The sequence below is a fragment of the Macaca thibetana genome, chromosome 11 (assembly GCF_024542745.1).
Source record: "Macaca thibetana thibetana isolate TM-01 chromosome 11, ASM2454274v1, whole genome shotgun sequence".
In the NCBI taxonomy this organism is placed as follows: domain Eukaryota; kingdom Metazoa; phylum Chordata; class Mammalia; order Primates; family Cercopithecidae; genus Macaca; species Macaca thibetana.
In genome coordinates, this window is record NC_065588.1 from 73,337,767 (window position 1) to 73,364,512 (window position 26,746).

General features: G+C 37.1%; 1 protein-coding gene and 1 non-coding gene across 3 annotated transcripts in view; both read right to left on the reverse strand.

Annotated features, from left to right (window-relative positions):
- The window catches only part of CSRP2 (cysteine and glycine rich protein 2), a 1,103,434-nt gene that overhangs the window by 291,685 nt on the left and 785,003 nt on the right, over positions 1 to 26,746 (reverse strand). The gene's annotated exons all lie outside the window — the stretch shown is intronic.
- Positions 13,365 to 13,471, reverse strand: LOC126931925 (small nucleolar RNA U13). Its single transcript, XR_007718031.1, has one exon. It is a non-coding gene; the product is annotated as a small nucleolar RNA U13 (small nucleolar RNA).

A 26,746-nucleotide genomic window follows, 5' to 3' on the forward strand; every position in this document is an offset into this window, starting at 1 on the left:
CTATCTATCTATCTATCTATCTATCTATCTATCTATATCTGAGATGGCGTCTCCCTCTGTTGCCCAGGCTGGAGTGCAGTAGTGCAATCTTCAATCTTGGCTCACTGCAAACTCCACCTCCCAGGTTCAAGCGATTCTCCTGCCTCAGCCTCCCGAGTAGCTGGGATTATAGGTATGTGCCACGACACCTGGCTAATTTTTGTATTTTTAGTAGAGACAGGGTTTCACCATGTTGGTCAGGCTGGTCTCGAACTCCTGACCTCAAGTGATCCACTTGCCTTAGCCTCCCAAAGTGCTGGGTTACAGGAGTGAGCCAGCCCACCTGGCCAGATAATATTTTTTTGTTACAAAATAACACTGGGATAAGTGTTATTGTTACTTTCAGCTTCTCCTCTTTAATATTGAAATTCACTCAGAAGTTAATTGGTTGACAGAAGAGCTAATCACCAGAGAGGAGTGTTTGAGCACGGGTATTCCTCCTCTGGTGGTTCGCTGTGAGGCTGGGGAGGACAGCATTACAGGTGTTTTCCATGGTTGCCAATTTCCCTAATGACTTGGGTGCTGCAAACTGATTTTCCTCTGCCAGCACATTTAGTTTACAAGAAGATTCTTGCATAAAACCCTGCTGGTTACATTTATGAGAACATATGCAAAATTAAACCAGTGACCCAGTAGTCAAATAAAACTTCCCATAAATTGTTGAGCTTGTTCTTTGCTTTTCTTAAAGCAAATGAGCACTTTGTCTATTACTTTTCCAAATAAATGCTCTTGTAACAAACATAAGCTTTATGGGTCCAGAATGGGGTGCAAGCAACAAAACTGCACCTACCCAGTGAGATCAAAGACCTCCCTCTGTTTACTGGACACAGGTTAGGGCCCCCATAACTGGTTCTACTAACGCAAGCCCAGCATCTGTGGCAGCACCTCGGGACATTACTTGGTAAGCCAGAGCTCAGAATAAATTGGACATAAGGTCTCACGATAATTTGGACTTCACCCAGGCAGGCCTCAGGTAGAACCTGCTCCATATGGTGACTTGTGTTAAGCAAATAAGATGCCTTATTTAGCACCAACAGGAGCCTCTGCATTTCTTCCTGGGCGCACTAGTGAAGAACACAGATGTCAGTCAACACTCTTTGAGGATACTGGGAGAAGAGAGAATGAGAATATAAAATGCATAGAATGTATTTAATCATGCTATCCTGTCCACCAACCAGATTTTTCACAGAACTTTTGGCTTATGGTAAAATCTTGGAATTCTACCATTCTAGACATTTTTGAGGAGTTTTTGCATTTGTTGTTACCATGATTATCAATCATTTAACGAGTTACCTGTAAGGTGTTAAGGCAGGAACTGTGGAGGATCCCCCAAAAGAAAGAGGAGACATAATCCTTGCCAGAGATCCCATCTTCACCTAGGAATGGTCATTGCTGACTGTGGGGCAGGGAGGCTGCAGGAAGATGATGGTGAGCAGGGAGCTCATTAGCTCCTTGAACTCAGATAATTTGGGATTTTGGGACATATCTCCAAGAATCTTATTTACGCAGAACACACGTATCTCTTTGGGGAACTGGGTGGGGAAAAGGGGACTCTGGCACTGGTGAGTCAGCATTCTAAGCCCTTGAGTATTTCTAAGGCTGGTGAATGAACACCAAAGTTAAAAAAAAATCTCTAGTGTGAGGCAGCATATCCTGTGTATGTAGGTGTGCCCATGGGTGGCACCCAGCATTTGCCATCTGGCATTTGAGTCTATACCTGATGGTTAGGGACTAGCCTACTGCAAACAATACTTTGATCACGAATCAGCCTCAAGTTGGCCTGGGACCTTTTGCTTCATTTAGTTTTTAATAACATTAATAACATTTTCTACCCTACATCTTGCACAGAAAGATGAAGACTTTCAGGTGCCTTTTACAGCAGGGAGCTGATGTGCTCAAGCACAAGAGTAGAACGTTGCCCAGCCATTCTCCCTTAGAACTAACTTTGAAATGACAAGTTCTTTAGTGTTTTTCATTTTTTTTCTATCTCAGCATTTATAATACTTTCTTGCACTTCTGATTTTAATCTTTCTAACAGATTATAAACTTCTTGAGGACAGGAACTATACCTCTTTTCTCTGCTGTATATTGTGACTTTAACCTTCTTTCTAATAGATTATAAACTCTTTGAGGACAGGAACTGTACTTCTTTTCTCCACTGTACAGACCCAGTGCCTAGTAGAGGGAAATCCTCTTCCTCCCATTCAATATGAATTAGCATTTAGGAAACCTTCCCAGAATATGTAAAAGGAGGCACTTCAGCCCCATTCTCCATGATTCTTCTTGACAAGTGAATATTTCTACATTATGACATGCAATTAAATGTCAGCATGAATTGAAGAAACAAAGAATGCATTGATTTTTGATTCTAAAATTATTATATGGCAATAGCACTGCTTTGCTTTCATAGTAAGTTTGATTAATATGAATTAGTTTCTCTCTCCAGAATACATTTCAATTAATGGAAGGAGAAGAAACTCTCAAGTGTATTCGATGAGGGACAAACTGTACTGTTAATGTTTCAACTGAGGAATTTACAAGTATGTGAAAATCTACACTATATATGCCTTGATAGAATACATGTTTATTATTTGCAATATTTATTGGCTGTTTACAGTGTGCCAAATAGTTTCTTGACAGCATGATCCCTGAATGAGCCTATAATTTACTTTAGGGGTTTGACTGTGGATGTAATTTAATGTGATAGGACAGAAAAATGACTCCATTAATCAGATTGATGTATTTGTAAATTAAATAAATCAGGATTTATGCTCCTATAGTACCTTTATTATAAATAAATATTAGGAGTCTACATATTGACTACATTAAAATAATGAATATTTTAAAGAAAAGGTCATATAAAAAGTTCACTTTCAAGTTATTTAGCTTACAGAGTTTGTCCTACATATTCCCATAACTAAAGAGTATATTCAATGTGTAGTTTGTGTTCTCTTTGGAATTTGTTGTGTTAAATGATTAGTAATTGAAACAGTACAGGACTTCCTTTGCTTTGAAGTATGTGTATGTCTGGGCACATTTCTCCTGCCGTAGTTTAGAGTGATTTTTCCCCCTTTGTTCTTGCATGATTACTGCAGAAGGTTTTTTTTTTTTTTTTTTTTTTTTTTTTTTTTTTTTTTTTTTAGTAAGAGAAGCTGGTTGCAAGTCCAGCAATAAAATAGGCAAAGTAGAATTTTCAGTGAAAAACAAAATTCACTTCTATGTGATTGACCAGAAGGAGGCTCCCTTCCACCTCACTGTGTAAAGTTAGAACAAAAGCTTCTAAGCTTACATCTTCCCAGGCAGCTCTAGTATTTCCCAAGCTGTATCTGTCATTGGGGGCGGTAGGAGGGGGCACCCTGAAATTTTCCCTGGAGGAACAGAATTTAAAGATGCATCACTGGTGAGAAGGCTTCAGCAATTGCAAAGTACCCTTCCTTCCACCAGCTCCTTCATATAATTTTCTCTCCTGGTTGAATAACTATGGAAGTAGAATGATACTTACTAGAGACTGGAAACAGTGTATGGGGGAGAGAGAAGGGATGAAGAAAGGCTGGTTAATGGGCACAAACATACAGTTAGATAAAGTTCTAATTTTGGATAGACAAGGGTAACTACAGTGAAGAATAATGCATTGTATATTTCAAAACAGCTAGCTGAGAGGACTTGAAATGTTCCCAACACATAGAAATGATAAATACTTGAGGTGATGGACACCCTAAATATGCTGACTTGATCAATACATATTCTGTGCATTTAGCAAAATATCACATGTACCCCGTGAATATGTGCCATTAAAAAATGAAATTCTTCTCACTAACTTTGAATATCACATTATTCCTTAATTTTGTTGCTATGGTGTTGTTTTTTTCAGACTTGTTCTTGAATCTCTAATACAATATTTTAAAAATTAATTTTTTGAAATGAATCAAAGCAGTTAGATTTTAAAAAAAAACATATAGTTGTGGCTGCTACTTGCCTATTTGTGTTAGTCTCTATGTATCTATAAGAAACACTTCTAATGTTTGTAACACAGGATAATCACAATTCACTCCGAATGCTCTAATTACATTGCATTTTGCAATGAAGAAGATACCTGGAGATTTAGAATATTGAACAAAATTCCAAAATCTTTGGAGACTAAAGAGGGATGTGAAGATGCACTCATCACTGCAGGCACATTGTCCACCATAAGATGTCACAAGATCGTTTTCAATCAATTAATCTTCCTGTTGTTGTCCTTCATTGTCAAGAGAGGCAATTTGTGTATTTATTGCAAAAACAGCACTGTTGCTCCTTTGAAAAGCCTTGCCCTTTAACAATGGAGTAGAGCTGGTTATGAAATAGCCAACTGTGACTAATTTTGGAGGAGTAACATCTCAAATAAATTGTCTTCTGGAGATGCTGATGGAGTCAGTGAACAGCAGAATGATGATGAGTTTATCTGTGCTAATTGTGCCTTTGAGGGTTTGTTCATAGGCAGGGTACAGAGTGGATTGGTGCTGTACTTTAAACCGCTGATTGCCGTGAAGATTCTGGTTTTGGAGAACTGTGGAAGGCAGAATAATGTTCCCCAAGGAGATCTGTGCCAAATCCCTGCAACTTGTGAGTATGTTACATTACATGGTGAAAGGAGCTTTGCAGAGGTAATTAAGGTGTGGTATTAAAATGGAGAGATTATCAGGAGTGGACTCAATTTAATCATGTAATTTTTTAAAAGCAGAGAATGTTCTCCAGATGGAGGAAGATGTAGTAGAAAGAAGAGCCAGAGAATTCAGAGAATGACAAGGATTTGATGCACTCTTTCTGATTTTGAGATCTAAGGGCTCACATGGAACAACAGGACAGAAGCCTCCAGAACTAATGATGGTCACTGATTGATGGCCTGCAAGGAAACAAGGACCTCAGTCTTACATCCCCACAGAACTGAATTCAGCCAACAACATGAATTAGCTTGGATTAAATTTTCCCTCAGTGCCCCCAATAAAGAATGTAGCCCTGCCAACATCTTGATTTTAGCCTGCTAGTTCTCATGTTAGATGGATACCCTACAGAAACTGTGATAATAAATTTGTGTTGTTTTAAGTCACTAAATTTGGATATTTTGTTACAGTAGCAGTAGAAAACTAAAACACGGGAAGTGTTTTGAGGGAAATGGTGCTTATATTGGATTATTACTTTGTTGTAGACTATTATGATAAACCATGGCTTCGTGAATTCAGTTCAATGACTCTAGGCTTTAGCCATGCAGTATTAACAAATGGGATATTAACAATATTAACAAATGGGATAAAAACCAAGACTTGACAAATGTGTTAATTTCCTATTTCTGTTTTAATACATTACACAAACTTACTGGCGGAAAACAAAACAAAAGTATTTTATAGTTCTCTAGATCAGAAGTGTCACTGGGCTAAAATCAAGGTGTCAGCAGGGCTGCATTCTTTCTGGAGGCTGTAGGGGAGAATTTCATTGTCTTGTTCAGCCTCTAGAGAATGCCTGTATTCCTTGGCTTGTGGCCCCCTCTTCCAATTTCATTTTCAAAACCAGCAGCATAATGTGGACAGGTGTCTTACTCCTACCTCCCTCTTATAAAAGATTTTTTTTTTTATTGCATTATTGGGTCCACCTGGATAATCCCAGACACTCTCCCCATCTTGCCTTAATCACACTGCAAAGTGCCTTTTGCTATTTAAGGTAACATATTCATACGTTTGGAAGTTTTAGAGCATAGATATCGGGGGGGGGGAGCTTTATTTTATTTTATTTTGCTTACTATAGTGAGTGTTTGCATGTTGGGTTAATACTGTTGAAATGCTCACTATTACAATGGTCTTTCTTGGAACCAAATTGCTGTGCTATGAGAATTTAAGTAACAATGTACAATGGCCTCTATAGAGCAGAACCAAGTCCTCTGGTCAACACACCCAACTGAGCTCGCTACCAGCAGCCAACACTAGTGCCTACTATGTAAGTGAGAGCACTGTAGACCTTCCAGCTAGCTCAGTGCCCCAGTCGTCTGCACAGGAGCCGAAATGTCTAGTCAACACACAGAACCATGAGAGATAATAAGTGTTTGCTGTTATTTTAAGCTCCTAAATTTTTGGGGTAGTGTGTTGTACAACAATGAATACTTAAAATAACACTGTAGCCTGTTTTATAAGTGAGCTAACTACTAGAAATTAAAGAATTCTGCTTAGAGTAATATAGGTTCTTCTATCACATATTCAGGATTAAATAGACGAGATAGATCAAAATACGTAAAGTCCTTAGCACAGGGAGGGGCACATAGCAAGTCCTCCGAGGTATTAGTTACTTTTTTCCAGGCAATCTTTTTGCTGCAGAGATTACCACCTACCATTCCAATAAAAAGGAGAGGAGTCCTCTCTGTTAGGTATATATTTAATTTCATACATAACACAATATAGTATATTGTCTAATAATTTTAGTTGGTGGTCTGTGAATTAAAGTTATAAAGCCTTAACCTGAACAATATCTATTGGCTCTGAAAATATCATTTCTCCAAAAATATAACATCATAACTAAATTTTATAATATAAAGTAGAGACTTGCAGTTCATATTGTTTAATTGCTCTGTCACACAAGAATCTTAGAATTTTTCTTAGTTTGTTCAATTGCTGTAAATGACTTCTGAAAGTAATATAATTATAACTTGTAATGGTAAATGCATTCATAGAATTCATGGAGCAAGCTGAATATGTAACTGTTCATTTGGAGCCGAGTTGATTACCATTTGAAAACAGTTAATGGAGTAGCTGATTAGAATACATTGCAAAGAATCATGATTTAATTTTACATCACCTAGAAAAAATCTGATGCCATGCGTGTTAATGGCAGTTTTCAGGGGCATAGGATCGACATATTTTCCTGAGCTAAGCAATATATAGCAATGCTGGCTCAGTGAAAAACTTATATTTCAAAATATATGAAGTAAGTTATACAATATAACTATGTGATTAAATTCATGTGAGTATTAAAAATGTGAGTGAAGTTTATAAGTAAGGTTTAAGCTCATTTAAAGCAATGCACTGTGTGATTTGGGCAGAAATCTAGCACAATGGTGGCTTTCAAGTTTTCACAGAAGACTATTTGAATACATTATGTTCACTTTGTTTTCAACCTGCTTTTCTCCTCCCCACCTTGGAATCTCTACATTGAAGTTACAGAGATTTTTTTTTTTACCCACAAAACTGTTAAGTCATTCCATGCTTAAAGTGGTTTTCCCCCTGCCTCCACATAAAGTCCAAATGCTTTAACTCAGCATAAAGGCACTGTCTGATCTGCCACTGATGATCCTGCAGACTTAATCTCTTGAGAGTTTCCTCAACTTCTGTGATTTCAGTCATGGAGAAGAACTTGTAATTCCCTGAACCTCTTTCCTCTCTAGGTAATGTGGCCTGGCTATTTCCTACACACCTATAAAGCCTCATTTAAGTGTCACTTCATCTAGGAAGCTTTTCTTGTCCCCTTTTCTCAAGTAGCAACTCTACGTGCACCTCCGGCCTGAGTTTCACTCATTTAGTGACACTGATCAAGCTGTATCACAATAGCACGTTTGTCTTAATTGAGCATGTGCACCCTTAATTGAGCAGATGCACCTACAAGAAGTACTGAATGGAGTCATAATTGAATTTAATGCCAAGTACCATACCAGGTATGTAGAGGAGCTCAATACAAATTTGTTAAATAAATAATGGATGCATTTGTTCAAAGTGAGCCGAATATAAAAGAACCTTTATCAGTGCAAGGCATTTAGTAGGCATTGAGTATATGTTCATTCATTCATCCCTCATCATGGATCAATACAGCAGGATCCATCGTTAGTTGTATGCCATTTCCCACTGGTTTACCATGTGTTATTTACAAAGAAGTAAGCTGTTTAGTTGTATGGTAACATCCTATAGAGTGATTTTCTTGGACTAAGATAAGCTAGATTCCATGAAAACTGAAAGTAGTTTCTGATCTCAAGGCTTTTGCATAGTCTTATGACTTAATGCTTTCCCTTTCAGGCTTGGCTGGCTCCTTATTCTTTTTTTAATTCTTTTGTTCTATTCTTTTTTTTTATTCCTATAAATCTAAGGCATACAAGTGCAATTTTGTTCCATGGACATATTGCATAGTGGTAAAGTCTGGGCTTTTAGTGTAACATCAATAGCATAATTTAATGGTGAGATAGGGTCAATCACTCAAAAAGTATACATTGTACCTATTAAGTAATTTCTCAGGTCTCAGCTCCCTACCACCCTTTTACTCTTCGAAATCTGCAGTATCTATTATTTCACACTTTTTGTCCATGTATACACATGACTCAGCTCTCACTTATAAGTGACTACATGTGGTATTCATTGTCTGTTCCTGAGTTGTTTCACTTAAAATAATGGTCTCTAGTTCCTTTCATGTTGTTGCAAAAGACATGATTTCATTTTTAAATGGCTGAATAGTATTTCATTTTATATATATATAATATATATTCATTATATATAATATAAACACACCCACATATATAAAATATGTAATTTTAAACATCCAATCATTCATCGATGGACACTTTGATTGATTACATATCTTTGCTATTGTGAATAGTGCTGTGACAAACATATGAGTGCAGGTATCTTTATGATATCATTATTTTTTTCTTTTCCTTTGAGGAGATGCCGGTAGTGGGATTGCTGGATCGAATGATAGTTCTATTTTTGGTTATTTGAGAATATTATATACCGTTCTCCATGAGGGCTTTACTAATTTACATTCCCACTAACAGTACATAAGCATCCTTTTTTCCCTGCCCACTTACCAAGATCTGTTGTTTTTTGACTTTTTAATAATAGCCATTCTGGCTAGGGTAAGATGATGTCTCATTGTGGTTTTAATTTGTATTTCTCTGATGATTAATAATATTGAGCATTTTAAAAATATGTCTCTTGGCCATTTGTATATCTTCTTTTGAAAAATATCTATTCATGTCCTTTCCTCACTTTTTAATGGGGCTATTTGTTTTTTGTTGTTGTTGAGCTGTTGAATTCCTTGTAAATTCTGGATATCAGTCCCTTGTTGGATGTGTAATTTCCCATTCTGCAGGTTGTTTGTTCACTGTTGGTTATTTCTTTTGCTATGCAGAGCGTTTTGGTTTAATAAAGTCTCATTTGTATATTTTTGTTTTTGTTGCTTTTGCTTTTGAGGTTTTAGTCATGAATTATTTGCCTAGACCAGTGTCCACAAGAGTTTCCCTTAAGGTTTATTCTAGTATTTTTATAGCTTTAGGTCTTACTTTTAAGTTTCCAACCCATTTTGAGTTGATTTTTGTATATGGTGGGAGACAGGGATCCCATTTCATTCTTCTGCATATGGCAATCCAATTTTCCCAGCACCATTTATTGAAAAGGGTATCCTTTCCCCAGCGTATGTTTTTGTTGACTTTCTCAAATGTCAGTGGACTTTAAATGTGTGACTTTTTTTCTGGCTTCTGTATTTTATTCCGGCACCATGCTGTTTTGGTTAATATCCGGAGATGTCCAATCTTTTGTCTTCCCAGGACCACATTGGAAGAATAAGAATTGTCTTGGGCCACACATAGAATACACTAATGATAATTGATGAACTAACAAAAAATCACAAAAACACTCATAATGTTTTAAGAAAGTTTACAAATTTGTGTTGGACTGCATTCAAAGCCATCCTGGGCTACATGCAGCCAGCAGGCCATGGGTTGAACAAGCTTGTTATAGCCTTATAGTATAATTTGAGGTCAAGAAATGTGACATCTCCAGCTTTGTTCTTTTTATGTAGGATAGCTTTGGCTATTGGGGCTCTTTTTTGGTTCCATATGAATTTAAGAATTTTTTTTTCTAATTCTGTGAAAAATGATATTGGTATTTTCATAGGGATTGCATTGAATCTATAGATTGCTTTGGGTATTATGGTTGTTTTAATGACATTGATTCTTCTGATCCATGAGCATGCACCTGTGATGTTTTTCATTTGTTTGTATCATCTACAATTTCTTTCATTCGTGTTTTGTAGTTTTCCTTGTAGAGCTCTTTTGCCTTCTTGGTTAAATATATCTTGATTTGGTTCTCAACTTGATCATTACTGGTTTATAGAAATAGTACTGACTTTTGTAGGTTAATTTTGTATCCTGAAATGTTACTGAATTCACTTACCAAGGTCTCAGCTCCAGTGGTTTCTCTTAAGGATTTTCTTGACCACTTAATCCAAAGTCCTCCCTTCTGCAGTCTTCAAATGGTGATTTCAAGTAACTATCACATGGAGTAGTTTTAGTGTCTATTTATCACTATATAAAATGATCTTGCTTATGTATTTCTTTTACTTGTTGACTATAACTGTCTTCCAGAATGAAAGTCTATGAGAACAGGGCCTTGCCTGTTGCTCTAGTACTTTTAACACTCCCTGGTATGGGTTGGGAGAATACATGCATAAAGTAACCTTATAAGACAGCTTCCTTAGTATTATTACATGGGCCAGTATGGCCGGTATTTCTCAGGATCATTTCAGTTCCTTAAACAAACAAAAATTCTCACTAGACAAATATTCAGATGCCCATGTGTGGTGATACACTTGATTAAATTTGCACATCCTATGCTGACTTTTCATCAAGTCAATAGAATAGATGGCTAATTCTATCATCATAACTATTAGTGACTTTCATTAGGAATGAGAGAGAAACTGGCCAAGTGATTTTGTATAACCTATTAATTTGGGAAGTACTGTGACAAAACAATATATTTTTAATATTTTTTAAGTAAAGAACATAAGAGTGATATAAATACAAAATAAATTTTCACAAAATTTGTTTCTCAGGGAAATGTTAGTCGACTTTTTGTTTTTTTTCTTGAGTGGGATTGTGCCCTAAACTCTGAAAGGAGGGGAGTAATTGGGGGAAAACATTTTGATTTTTTTCTGTATCCTTCACTAAACTCCCTCTACATGAGGGAGAATGACATAAGGTAATGGTGAAATAGGGTCAGGAAGTTATTCAGTGGCTCATGATTTAACAATAGGTAGAGGTACCACACACAGTCTCTCTCTGGCATTTCACAGGGGCTGTTGTAGAGTCCTTGATGCTCCACACAGTTGGTTGGTAAGAGATCTTTGCAGATTCAGGTTTTCCCAAGATAGGCCCCAAGGTCTAGTATTGGGGAGCTTTACTACTGCTTGAATACAGCTAATACCAGAGAGTGCTAAATACAGTTGATAGTTTATTTTGATCCCCATCTGGTTTCCTTTGTTGATTTTTCAACTCATTGGAATTCATAGGGAAAAGAATAAGATAGTGGGCTTTCTAGAACCTCCAACACCATAATTCCCATTTCCTTCTACAAATGAGCAAGCTTCTTTGGTTTTGTGGGTGAAGAAAAATTTAGAGAATATGAGAAAATTCCATGTTATTATCATCAAAGAACAACATGAGAATAATGCGTTTTTTAAGTAAAGTAAAAATGTAGGATTTAGAAATGACTTTTATTCAGAACCTGAAGTTGTGGCAGTTAAATGATTCCTGTGGCTCTGTGGTATTCCTGCCATGTGAATCTGGAGCCCAGCTCAGTAATACGCTGCATTTGGCTAGATTCAGCAAAGCATTAACAAGTAAACATTTCTGGTTGTCAGCTATTAAGCAATATACTGTTTTCCTTTATTTTCACTAATTCTATACACTTCTGCAATGAAATGGTGAAGAGTGCTTGTGATAATTGCTGGGTTTCTATGTTTGTCTTAGAAATTGACACTTCATAAACACCAAAGTGCTATTTTATAGGTGCTATGTTTGCACGTGTGTAGAAACTTAATAATTGTCACTATAATAATTTGATATTCTTTAAGGGGATATGGAAAGTAAAATAGATGTTTTTTAAAATTTTTAATTTGACCCCACTCTAAGCTCCTAGGACTCTAACAATCTCATCTGACTGAAATTCTGATTTAAACAATAGGCCAGCATACTTTGATATCTAAGAATAAATATTAGAGCCTGTTGTAAGTTGACAATAAACTCTACTTGTGTATAAAGACGCTGAAGAAATGTCCTTTCATGCTTAAGCAATGAAAGGGCATTTCCATTAAGAGATGATAGAGGACCAGAAAGTGGCAAATACTGTCTTGTCTTAGGAAAAAAAGCTATGGATTTTTTAAATGTCAAGAATGGAATTTACCAAAATTGCCTAAAATTTTGGAAAGTAAAAAGTTTTAATACAAACCACAGGTTTGATTATTTCAGCTTGTGGCATTTCTTATATAATCTTTAACCCTTATCATCTTCTGACTATGATACGCAAGACGACTGATAAATAATGATGCAAATTTTTGTTTTTTATTTTCCTAGGCTTACAGAATCAGAAGTCAAACCTACCCATTTTGCGATCTAATCAATTTTCTTTGGTTTAACACCAAGACTAAGGCATCCCCGTCTTCGGCTCTTCCAGCTTAGCTGAACTTAGAGTTTTAGTCATTCATGTAAAACCTTTCATGCTGGTTTTTTATTTGAAAATGGGTCCCAGCTGCTCTGGCTTTCTTAATCCCTCCCAGAAAGGCGTATGTGACAGCATCTCCCCCTGGGAGATTGCAGCTCCAAAGCTTTTTCTCCTAGGTAGGGAAAGTGCAAAGCCAGACACTATTATCATGCTTACTTCCCCAGCTGGCTAATTAGATCAATATATGGTATATATTTTGATGAATAGACAGGCATATAAGAATAGTGTGTGAGTGTATATATATGTGTGTATAATATATAAAAATATATAGAGAGAGATGATGGAAATTGTTATTTAATTAGCACTTTTAAAACTTCTCTCAGGTTTTATAGTAAGGATTCAATAAATATTCAATGAATACTTGAAAATGTGAAGAGATAAAAGTATTATATAGCCAGTACAGGAAATTTTGTAAGTTTAAATATTTCCCCATATTTTGTCTTTAAAAGAAGATAGAAAGCTAAGTATTTGACTTACATGTTTTAAATCCAATCAAAGAACTAAAGACTATGAACTCATTTTCTAGCTTCTTTTTATAATTACATAATTTTAGTTTTGAACCTACTCTATAAGAACTTTTTAATTATTATCTCTCATCTATATTTGATATTATTAAATCATTCACTTTTACATTTAGAAATTTTTGAACCAAAGAATTCATAGGATAGTTTTAATTTGTATACCTTTTATGTATAATATATAAAATTTTGTTCCTGAGTAAAGCTATTATAGACTCTATTCTTATATTCTATATTATGCCAGTGATATATAACAATGTAGACTTTATTTATACTCAGAGTAGATACTTACATTCTTTTTTCTTTTCACACCTCAAGGGTAATGTGCTGACATCATAACAAGGTTTGAGGGAGGCCAATCTCACAAGAATGTGGAAACCCAATCATAGTGCTTATGAACCACAAAAGGATCTAGATACTTGTGTTCTTATATACTTATTTCTTATATTGAATAGTGCAATTCAAATTCTATTCTTGAAGCTTAAATATAACGCTGGAGCTGGCCCATACTAGCAAAATATATGATTGTGAATGGAATTTATCGAAATGTAGATACAGTAAGTATCCTAAAGCTTTAAATCTACTTCTGAAAAAATGACAAGCAGGGATTTTACCAGTGCTAATTTGCTTCACTCTATTGATTCAAGCTTTATTGGGCATTCTATTGTCTCTTCTAGGGAAGGCATAAGTGGAATACAGAACAGTGAAGCCTTATTCAAGATAATGTTATACTCATGAATCACATCACCTAATACCTGCACTGCTTAGACATGCAGAACCTAAAGCGTCTTCTCAAAATATCTCAGCAAAAGATATCTCTCCCTATATACAGAAGTGGAACTTTTTTTGTACAGTCACTTCTTGGTACAGTTACAATATAAAATTCTCAGATGTACTCCACTACTTTAAATAGATTCCTGCATCATTGAAAAACATTTTCCAAGTCAACATAGTCTTAAAACCTAGTCAATCTTTTCTCTAACATCTTGATTGAATAAAAGCTCATTCCCCTTATTACTACTTATTGCTGCCTGTCTGTCTTTAATTGCACACCCTCTTTGAGCACATCATTGAGTAAGGATAAAAAAGCATGCATTTTTTTATGCAGTAAAGTCATCAGAATATTATATGTTCAAGGGAGAAGAAGAAATTTTTGAAGACAAATGGAATGGTGATCTCATTTTTCACCCTTATTATAGGCTAAGCATAACAGTCATGGTGTGACTATGACTGTCTGAGCAACAGATTTACATTTCTCCTTTACTACATTTCTTGCCCTGGTTGAATGATGTAAAGGGTATTTGTACAATTCATTGCTCTCAGGAGAGTTGGCTTCTTATTTTCTGTGCAGTTAGAAACACCAAATCTTGTTTTTATACTTAATATCATCTCCTAGGTATCAATACAAAGCCTTTAAATGTGGGGATTTGCAGAAGAGGGATATAGATTCATGGTTCCTAGAGTTTAGAAGAGGATAACCCTATGTATGCAGTTCAAAAATTTACATTTGTTTCTTAACACAGGTATTGATCATGATTTTCTATTTTGGTAAACTTTAGATATGAAGGTAAAATAAGCTGATGTCTAACTTCTTTGTGTGTTTGAAAAATGGCTTAAATGAGGGAGGTCTGTTGGTTACTGCAGCAGAGTGAATAGAACAGCAGGATAGCACAGAAGCTGAAAAACCATGTTCTCATAGCATCTCAGTGGGGTGGAAAATAGGTACTACTCTTTTATCAAAAAAGAAAATAGGACATCATAAAGTTCATGATATCCACTTAGAGTTATCTATTATTATTCTTTAATATCTTAAAATGTAAAATTTGTAAATAGATCACCAAACAGGTGAAACAGTTAAAGCGATTCCATTTTCTTCTTTATTAAAGAGATCAAACCTAAAATAAAAATTAAAAAATAATAATGAAAGAAGAAATAGGCCACTGCTCTTCTTCTTTCTGGGTGAGTCATTTTACCTGAAGGACAGCCTTGCTTTGGTTCTTACCTGTTTTGTTAGGTCTTCCTCTTACTGATGGAAAATGCTCCTTTGTGGTAAGCAGGGTAAACTGTAAACTTAATTAAAAACCAAAAGTAAACTGTAGATTTATCTTTAATCAAACCATAGAGCAACTTTGACTAATCTATTTTTACCAGGGAGTACATTTAGGCTAAAAGTAGGGACAGCCAGTATAATGACTAAATACTGAAGAGGAGTGGACAACAAGGGAAGAACAATCTGGAAATTCACTAATTGGTGGTATAATTGTGAAAGATAGGCTTTTAGGATCACATGGTGTTAGAACCAGGTCACTTAGTTCAACCCACTGATTGTATAGAAGTAAACCCTGATCCCAGAGAAAAGAAGGGGCACCCACTCAAATGTAAATGGGCTGGCCATTGGAGGCTGGGGGACGTAGGGCACTGCCCTCTTCTTGGGTCCAGCTCATTGCTGGTAGGAAGCAAAATGGGACCAGTACTACCAGTCTTCAAGGGAAGGCATAGATCTAGATGTTAATGTAAAATTTTCCAATTTTAAACTATTGGCAAGTACATAATTCAAAATTTTTGAAACATTAAGTCATACAATATGTCTGTGGGTCTCAAGCTTGTAACTTTTGGGTGAAAACATGTGACAGAGTCCATAAAATTGTTCCTTAATAACTATAAACATAAAATAAGAGTTTTACAAAATTATAACTACAGTAACCAAAACAGCATGGTACGGCTACAAAAACAGACACATACATGAATGGAACAGAATAGAGACCCAAGAAATAATGCCACACACCTACAATCATCTGATCTTCAATAAAATCAGCAATAACAAGCAATGAGGAAATGACTCCCTATTCAATAAATGGTACTGGGATAAATGGTGAGCAATATGCAGAAGATTGAAACTGGACCCCTTCCCTACACTATACACAAAAATCAATTCAAGATGGATTAAAGACTTAAAAATGAAACCTAAAACTATAAAAACTCTGAAACATAAGGTAGGGAATACCATTCTTGACATAGACCCTGGCAAAGATTTCATGATGACACCCAATGCAACTGCAACAAAAAAATCGACAAATGGGACTAATTAAACTAAAGAACTTCTGCACAGCAAAATAAACTATCAACAGAGTAAACACACAACCTACAGAATGGGAGAAAATATTTGCAAACCATGCATTTGACAAAGGTCTAATATCTAGCGCTTATAAGGAACTTAAACAACTTAACAAGCAAAAAAAAAACACAAAAAACAAAAAAACAAAAAACGACCCCAGTAAAAAGCGGGCAAAAGATGTGAACAGACATTTTTTGAAAGAAGACATATGTGGCCAAAAAGCATATGAAAAAATGTTCAGCATCACTAATCATTGGAGAAATGCAAATCAAAACCACAATGAGATACCATCTCACACCAGTCAGAATAGCTATCAATAACAAGTCCAAAATTAACAGATGCTGGTGAAGTTGCAGAGAAAAGGGAACACTTACACACTGCTGGTGGGAATGTAAGTTAGTTCAGCCATTGTGGAAAGCAGTTTGGCCATTTCTCAAATGACTTAATTACCATTTGACTCAGAAATCCCACTATTGGGTATATACCCAAGGAAATATAAATCATCCTACCATAAAAACACATGCACGCATATGTTCATCACAGTCCTGTTCACAATAGCAAACATATAAAATCAACCTAAATACCCATTAATGGTGGACTGGATAAAGAAAATGTGGTATGTATACACCATGGTATAATGCAGCCATAAAAAAAAAAACAAGATTATGTTCTTCACAGTAATGTGGATGGAGCTGGAGGCTATTATTCTAAGTGAACTAATGCAGGAACAGAAAACCAAATACTGCATGTTCACACTTTTAAGTGGGTCCCAAACATTGAGTACACATGGACACAAAGAAGAGAGCAACAGACACCAGGGCCTAATTGAAGGTGAAGGGTGGGAGAAAGAAGAGGATTTAAAAACTACCTGTTGAGCATTGTGCTTATTACATGCTGATGAAGTAATCTGTACACCATACTCCCATGACACATAATTCACCTATATAACAAACCCTCACATATACCCCTGAACCTAAAATAAAAGTTAAAAAAGTTACCATTCAATGAATAGTTGTTGAGTACTTTCTGGGTAACTTGCAGTTTTATTTGATGCTGTGGTGGATATGGAAGAAATAATTTCACTTATGTCTTCCAAAATATTATAATTTGGCTAGAGAGAAAAACCCAAGTATTCACAAAACAACCAGAAGACATAAATGCTTCACGACTTTGAGATGAGTAATCATGTTGCCTACACTTTAGAAAAAGGAGAGAATGATTCACTAAATGCTCAGTGATTTTATGGATGCCATATTTAGAGGCATAAACTGTGAAGGTCTAACTCGCTGTGCTGTCTGCAATATGTGTGTACACTCGGTACCCAGTCTGGGTACCAAGAGTTGGTCCTTTCTAGTTTCTATGTTTCAGACCCGTAAATCAAGAGGTCTAGACTCGTATTCAGCTCTCTCACAAAATGAGACTCTTCAGAGGTTTTGTCTCCTAAACCTATCTTCTTTCTCTATTATTTAGGATGCTTTCTTACTCAAGTAACAGAAAGTTCAACCTGAGCTGGCTTAAATTATAAGGACACTTATTACATAACATCCTCATTGGGGATGGTATGGGGGAGAAGAGAGGTTGTTTGATTCAGCAGATCAGTGATGTTGCCAAAGTCCCATTATTTCCCACTATTTTGTTTTTTTCATCCTCATTGTCTTTGCCCTCAGACTGGCCTCCCTTGTTTTCATGAGGTGTCTGCTGAAGGGCGTGTGCCCTTCTGGACATGATATCCAAACTGTGTTCAGAGGAAGAAAGGGACTGTTTCCTTCTGTGTCTCTGTCTTATGAGTGAAGAAACCTCTCATGGAAGCTCTCTGAAATATGTTGCCGCAAGTCTTAGTGGTCAGGATGGAATCACAAACCTGTTTCTAAGCTAAACATTAGTGAGTGGAACGAGATTATCATAAAAGACTTAGGCCAGTAATTCTCAACAGGGATGGACTAGTGCTTCAGGTAGGATGATTCCAATCTTTGTTTTGTGTGACTGTCTCATACATCTCAGGATGCATATCATTGTGAGTGAAAAATACCAGTAATACCTCTCGATCACCAAAAACTGATAACTTTTTGTGAAAAAAAAGATGATGGAAGGAAGACCAGTAGTGATCTCTCAGTCACTAAAAACTGTAATTCTCAACAGGGATGTATTGGTGTTTCAGGTAGGATGATTCCAATCTTTGTTTTCATGAGACTGTCCCATCCATTTCTGGATGTGTATCATACTGAGTGAAAAATACCAGTAATACCTCTCAGCAACTGAAAACTCCCCCGCCCAACATTTGGCAATAACTCCCAAGGGGGAGGGAGCATGCCTTGTTGAGGACAACTGACTTCAATTGGGCATGTCAAAGGAATGAATTGAGGGAATTAATCACAAAGACGATACTCTTCCCAGTGGGTCTGTTTCCCCATTTCAGCATCACCATCTTTGTTATGTAAGTCAGAACCTCAAGTGACATCCTACACACATGCTTCTTCCCCACTTATAACATCTGATAGTGACCAAGTCTGCTAAAATATACTTTAACTCTCTTTATATCTCTTGATCGCCTAGGTCATCACAATAGTCCAGGTCACTATTATCTCTAGCTCAGACAATTGTTAAGAGTTTCCTCAGTGGTCTCACTGCTTATATTTTTGCCCCTTATTCTCCTAATGGCAACCAACATGATTTTATTTTTATTAATTTATTTTATTTTGAGACAGGGTTTCACTCTGTCATCCAGGCTAGAGTGCAGTGGCGTGATCACATTGCAACCTCCTCCTTCTTGGCTCATGTGGTCCTCCTATATCAGCCTCCCAAGTGACTGGGACTACAGGCGTATGCCACCACGTCCTGTTAATTTTTGTATTTTTTGCAAAGACAAGGTTTTGCCATGTTGCCCAGGCTGGTCTCGAACTCCTGGGCTTATCGCCTGCCTCAGCCTCCCAAAGTGCTGGGATTACAGGCATGAGCCACCATGCCCAGCCAGCGAATATGATTTTAAAATATATTCAGTATATCTAACTTCATTAAAATTTTTTGAGTGAATTCCCATTGAGCTTAATAATAATCTGTTTACTTTCTCTGCCCCCTCACTTAAGCCTCATGAGCACAGTCATGTCTTTGTAATAGATTATATTATTTTCCCAAACACTTCTCTTCTTCCTGTGTAGAATTATACATCCATGTCTTCTGCCTTGTGACTTTTCAGCTCCTCCCACTGGAGTAGGAACATCATATTTCCTTGTTGTACTGATGTTGGGCTTGGCCATATGCCTTCCTCTGACCAATGGGAGTGGGTGGAGGTTACTGTTTCCATAATGCGCCATGAGAGACATGGTGTATTTCCACTTGCTCCTCTTGCGGTCCTCTGTGTGAAGACTGTGCTATAGGTAGCTTCTGGTCTTTGAATGAAAACATTTGGTGCACACCAGAACCCAACACAACCTGAACTCAGGCCCAATTGCACTCCAGCTGAACTCTTGGCAATCTGCAGACCTGTGAGCAAGAAAAAGAAGTATTTGCTGTTTTAAGTCACTGAGATTTTGAAGTTTTTTCTTATGCAGAATTATTGCAGCAATAGTTAAGTAATTATCATTAGTAATAATAATTAGCAACAGTTGAATAATCTTATTCAGAGTTTCAGGATAGTATGTTGGCATACAAGGTATTAAATACATATTTGTTGAGTAAGTAAAAATATACTTGGTAAAACCAATTTTATGATAAGTGACTACTTTTGAACTTACTTGAACTGTTTCTTTCTATTTGCTCTTAAATGAGGCCATGTCAGATTTCTCTAAAAATGTTACCCTGTGGATCATATTGATCCTTTGGAAAATAGGAATTCTAAGACTTTCTTGAATGAAAGTTCACATTTTCAGGTCTACAATTCCAGGGTCAATTATATAAGGGGTGTAGCTTCATTAGGGCTGTGCAGAAGCATGTGAATTGAGTTGTTCCACATAAAACTCCTCATCTTCAAGTTCTGCCATTCAGTATGCCTGCTTCCTACCACAAACTGTATACCCTAGTCCTGACTTCGGTAGATACCTCTATATTTTGGCTTTAAAGATGATAGAATGCCAGGTGCGGTGGCACCTACTTGTAATCCCAGCACTTTGGGAGGCCAAATTGATAGGATCACTTGAGCCCAGGAGTTTGAGACCAGCCTGAACAACATGGCAAGACTCCATCTCTCCAAAAAAAAAATTAACTGAGTGTGGTGGCACATGCCTGTAGTCCTAGCTACACAGGAGGCTGAGGCAGGAAGACTGCTTGAGCCCAGAAGGTTGAGGCTGCAGTGAGCCATGTTAGTGCCACTGTACACTGGCTTGGGTGACAGATTGAGACCCTGTCTCAAAAAAAGAAAAAGAAAAAAAGAAAAAAAAAAAAGAAAAAAATATGATGGAAGGAAGACCAATCATACATTCAATCCACAAGCATATTATTAAAGATGTACTTACTAAGTGTAAACTGTGTGCCCACACCTGGGCAGGATGTTTAATGGGAAGTGATATGAAATGCTACCTCTGCCCTTAAAGAGCTTACAAATCTCATGAATGATAAGCCCTCTACCAAGGTACAATGCAAAACAGTTTATCTGCGAAATAAAACCATAGTTTTTTCATTTGGGCGCAGCTTTTTACATTGTGTAATTCTCATTACACCAATGCTGGTGACTTTGTTTAACAGGCCCCATTGTGTTGATGGCTGTCTTATAGACAGTATCAAAGGGATTTCCTTATTTAATGTTTACACTGATTATTGTAGATGGGGTTCTCTGCTTCAATGAGGCTGCTGGGAATTTTGTTCAAATGGCTTCATTCAAGCATACTTATTTTCTAATTGAAGGATCAAGGGAAACTTAGCCTAGAGGACAGAAGACAGAGGGGGCATGATAGCTGCTATCGAGTATTTGAAAGCTTGTCATATGGAAGAAGGATTGAATATGAGGTAGGGGTACCATACTGAGATCAAGTTGTGTGCATCATAGGATTCAGCATTTTTAAGTATGCCTGGAGGATTTTATGGAGGGGGAAGTGGAGGATACTGTTCAACGTTCATTTGTAAGAGTATAATCATGGTTTTCACTCCTCTCTGCCCTTGGTTTGGGGTACACAAATGTCCTGAGTTTGGCCCCAAAGTCCTGGACTTTCTTTCTTACCCTTTGACAGGTAGAGCTACAGCTCTGAGGTACACCTCCCTCCCTGTTAGGTGTTGATGGGAAGCAGCATATTCTCCAGGAGAGATAACAATGGGGTGTGCTGCAGGGAGTGACCAGATAATTCGTGTGAGTGGCAGAGCAGAAGGCTGAGTCTCTTTTTCTAAACCAGGGTACAGGAAGGGTCCTCTGGGTTGTCCTCAGCAGGGGGTCACTACAGAATCATCTTATTTGTGGCAGTTTCAGTCCTTCCCATTGTTCATGCCTGCACACTTCCCAGGCCCTGGGTGAATCCCAGAACTAGTCTCGGATTGTCTGCTGCCCCTCAGATCAAGAGCACCACTCCTTCTCCTTCTTCCCATCTTCTTCCCTGGGTAGCACCTTGCCATTGCTGAGTAACACTAACTCATCCCATTCATCTTCTGTAACAATTGTGCTGTTTATCAGAAAAAGTACAGAGATCAGAAAACACACACAAAGCCTTACTTACTCTTCCCTTGTTGGGGGAACATCTTATAGGTTTCTCATGGTTGCAAGAAATTTTAGAGGATTTACTACTAAGCAGGGAAAACAAAAGAGAAGCTATGTCTTTATCTGGAACTCTGCCTCCCACATGAGGAGTTTGGGTGCTTTGGGGAAAAATTCATCACCAGAGAAGATAATCAAGTTATTGACATTTTCTTAAGGGTAACAGGATATGGCTGGAAAGAATTACATGGGAGACTTAACAAGATGACTTGTAAGGTCCATACTCTAATGAATTAGCTGAAATTCTGTATGGATTGTTCTGTGACTCAACCTTCACAGGTTTACAATCTTCATACTCAATCCCTTAGGGATGGAAACCGTAAGCACGAACTAGAGAAAGACTAGAAAACTACTCGAGTTATACTGTCAACATCTTTGGTGTAAGAGGCTTCTACATGAGGTGAGGAGGTGCTGAGAGCTTTGACAGAGGCGGGTGTAAGACTCTCAGAGCGGACACCACAGTGTCGGCCATCAGATATGAACAACCTGGCACTGACACCAGTGGGCAATTGCTGAGGTAACCTTGGCTCTGTTGCATCTAAGCAGTGATGTCACTGTTAGTGTGGACCCTAAACAGAGCTGCTGCTTTTGGGCAGTATTAAGGGATGTAATTAGAGTCAATTGAAGCATGAAAGGAAGAAAATGCCACAAAATGGCAAAGAGGACTGGTCCATGGAGTCTGTTTGGTGTCTGTCTGGGGAATCCAGGAGGAATTTGAGGATTGTAGATTTCCTGTGGGATGCAGCTAGAGTCAAAGAAAAACTGGTTTGGAGACAAGCTAGTGTGGCTTAGGATGTATGAATTGCAGACTTACTCTGTTTAGCCTAACAACAGAGTTAGTGTCACTAGATTGGATGAGAAAGATGTTCTGATGACTAGGTCTATCCTGGTATGAAAAAAGGCTGCCTTAAAAATAGTGAGTTTCTTTTATTCTTGCATTTTATTTTGGATTAGTGAAGAGGTGAAGAGAATTGGATTAATCATAACCCTTTGTTCATGATACCCACACCAGCATTCTAGTGCACAGTCATAATTAATTAACTAATTAATTAAACATAAACAAGATCTGAGCTCGTAGTTACTCCAGATCTCAAAAATGGAAGCCTGACAAAAGTTTCTTTTTTCTTTTTTTTTAAATCACAGGAATGGTTCAAATGAAAGATAGCTGAGTACTCTCAGGGATATTTTAGAAAGTGGGTTCTTGAATTAAATGGGACACTAAAGATGATCTCTAAGATATTTCTTTTTTAATTTCAGATTTTCTGGGTTACATTCAGTCACATGGATGGAAGAAGTACTACTTTTCAACACAATAGGTATATTTCTTATGAGAATGCCTATAAACTGAAAAAATTTGCTGCATGAAAGGACGATTGTGATTATGAATTTACCCCCAGAAACATAGGTGTGTGCCCTACAAGTAATTAGACAACAAAATCATTCCATTTAGGTTTTTCATGGAAGACAAAAACTGAATTCTCCACAAAAGTGACTTGTCTAATTTTGAAAAGAATTTTAGGTTAGCTTTTCTCCGTGATTTTTCAAGTGGACCTCTTTCTTTTGAAAGATAATGAAATGAAAATACTGTCCTGACATTTTAGTATCTGTGACATGTATATCAGTTATCTCTTGCTGTTTAAAAAAATCATTCCAAAATGTGTTCACCTAGGACAATAACCATTTATTCAGCCCATGGGTCTGAGAGTTGCCTGGGAGACTCTGCAGATAGGCTAGGCTCAGGTCTTCCCAGCAGGGCTGGCTGGTGGAACTGTGAGCAGTTGTCCCATTGACCATGGGCCAGCTGACCCAGGATGGCCTCAACTGGGGACAGCTCCTTCCTGCTCTATGAACTTTCTCATGGTTTCCAAGAGGGGTAGACTCATGCAAGGGTCTCTTGAGGCCTAGGTCAGAACTGTCACAGCATTATGTCTGACACGCTTTGCTGGTATGAGGAAGTCACAAGATCAGCCCAGATTCTAGGAGTGAAGAAATGTATGTCTTGACAAGAAAAGCTGAAAATTCAAATTGGAAAGAAGCATGGATACAGGGAAGGAGAAAACTGGTCATTTTTGCCATTTACCATAGCATGTTACACACTGGCAAGTGCTCTCATACACAGTATCCTTTATGATCCTCCCAAATAACCCGGTGAGATAAGTAGTACAGGTATTATCATTCCCTTTTTACATAGGTGCAAATTGAGATCAGTGATAAAGAGAGATTTTCAGTGGGTCACACATTCTGGAAGTGGCATGAGCTCAAATCCATTTTGAAAAGCATACAAGTGAAGAGAGATATTAGTATCATCAAAGGGAGGTTAATTAATGGTTTTTAATGCTTTGCCCCATGCAGACTCATTGAGCTTTACTTAAATAACTTTTGGGAATTGAGGCAATAGGCAATTGAATGTTGATTTTTTTTTTCTAAATACTGTCTTTCAATACTGAAGTGAGAGTGTAAGTCCAAATAGAGGAGCTTCTTGAAGTCTAGTTAGTGTGGGGGATGTTGTGGAATTTTAAGGTCCTTTGGCCAATCCACTTTATTTCTAACTGTAATATTTTTACAATCTCCTCTCTTGAGCTGTGTGAAAAAAACACTTGAAATAAAACCACTCACTAGATTGTACCTAAGCTGTATCATTCTGCTAAAGATTGGTATGGAAGTTATAATGGAGTCAGAAGTCAAAAGTAAAGAAAACCTCCAGGTCTTTTTTTTTTTCTTAGAAGCAGCTAAATTCTACCTGTAGATACTTATTCTCTTCCATTTGCTTTCATATTTAGGAACGACACTCTCTGGACAACCATCAAGGACCAAATTTCATGTGATATGGTTTTACAAAAAATACAAGTTTTCAAGGAACTGAAACCTAAATTCTTGTTTGTAGGTTCTTGATATCTTAGTTATCAAGGGACACAGGAATGTCATAAAGTGGCCCAAGTTTCTGGACACATAAACTAAAGTGTTACCTATAGAAATTTATTCTTTTTTGAGTAATTAAATAATTTACATGAAACTCCTCAATATACTTCCTGATTCATGTAAAAACTTTTTAGTTATAAAGCAAATGACTCAGGGAAAGTTAATTTCTCAAAACATTTTTAACTTAAATTTTCTCATTGACTACCATATTTGAGGCATGATATTCAGATATCACATTTAATTTTCACAATGCCTTCCTGAGAGGTGTATTGCCTTAGTTTTATGAAAGAATAAATTGGACTTGGAACCCCCTTGAGACACATTTTTGTCCCAAACTCAATTCCAAGCTTTGGGTCAAAGCGCTAGGAAAGAAAACCCAATCTGAGAAATTCAGAGGCAGATGGCAACAGAGGTTAAAAGGCACATCGCCGGTGAGCATGGACTCCTTATCATAAGCCAAAGGCTAAGGTGAAGCTGTGGAATTAAGTCCTCCTCCAACAAGGGAGAGAAAAGGATGTCTTGTGACACACCAGGATAACTGGTAGTTACGCTTGCTAGGATTTGCGTGCATGGTGTTTGGCTTTGGTTAACCCCCTTGTTCTTACTTTCTCAAAAGGAAACTTCCAAGTCATGGGCATTTTATTTATTCTCATCACCTGGCAGGATTTGCAGGATAATTGCTCAGAACTAGAATATTGATCCAGGATTTTATATTACCCGTCCCTCTTGTTCTTTCTGAGCTGCAGTCAGGTATTGCTGGTTGGTTTACAGGAACAAGCAGGGTTAGTCTAAAATGTAGTCAAAACTTAAAAAAGACTAGGGAGTCTGGAATTTAATGACAAATATATGATAAGCTTTGGAACATGATTTATCTCTCTCGAGTCTTCATGTTTGTTAAAAAACAAATTGTCATAGGACTGAGTGGTTTGCAAAATAGACTTTAGTCTTATACTTGGCCTGATTATTTACATAAAATGCAGCAGCAATAATTATTTCTACTTAGGCCTTTTGGATTGGCTTTGATGAAAGTGTGTTCCACAAGGAATCACAGATAAGACCTTTTAAAGCCCAGCCTAGCCATGGGTTTGCATCCTCAAATGCCTGTGAGTTGGGTGATTCTTTCCTCTTAAGGTCTCAATACAAACTTGGAGCTCCTGAACCTGTAAGAAAGTGACATTCTTTACTGACCACAGGTCAGGAACCTTGTACAGGGACTGCATAGACAAGGGAATGAGGCCAGTTTTTGCACTGGGCTTTTATTGGCTCTGCAAGTTGAGCTTGACTCCTTAAAGGGAAGCATACCCTTCCAGTCAAAGCCTTGGTAAAATACCCAGTTTTTCCAATTGCATCTTGTTGCAAAAGAAAAAATGGATTCTTATTGAACAGATGCAAACAGCTGTATTACCATAAGTTAAGAATACTCACGGATAGTTTCCAAATTCTAGAGGAACTAGGAAGAGAGAAACAAACATGCTCCAAACTTTGATCCCAGGAGTATACCCTACTTAATTATTAAAGGCCATAAATAGTTCAAAATAAGTTTCATTGACTCTGAAAAACAAAACAAGGATAAGCAATATTCCAAGCAAAAATCAAAAGGTTCCTTCAGCTTTCTGAGTTCTGTCCATTTGGTTAACTCTGGTTTTGCTTGACATTTGTAAACATTTCAGCTCTTCATGAATCTTGTACATTTTCCTTTATTCTAATATTACCATCTCCAAAGTTATCAGAAGCCTGTATTTGGGAGTACCTGTTAAAGTTCTATAGCTTATTATAAACCATCTTTTGAAAAGAATTAAGACAACAATTTTCTGTGAATAACAAAATGTCCAGGGTGGGTACAGTTAGAAACACAATTGACATTTTCTTTATCCATTCATTTGTTGATGAACACTTAAGTTGCTTCTAAATCTTGTCTATTGTGAAGAGTGCTGCAATAAATGTGGGAGTGCAGATATCTCTTCAATATACTGATTTT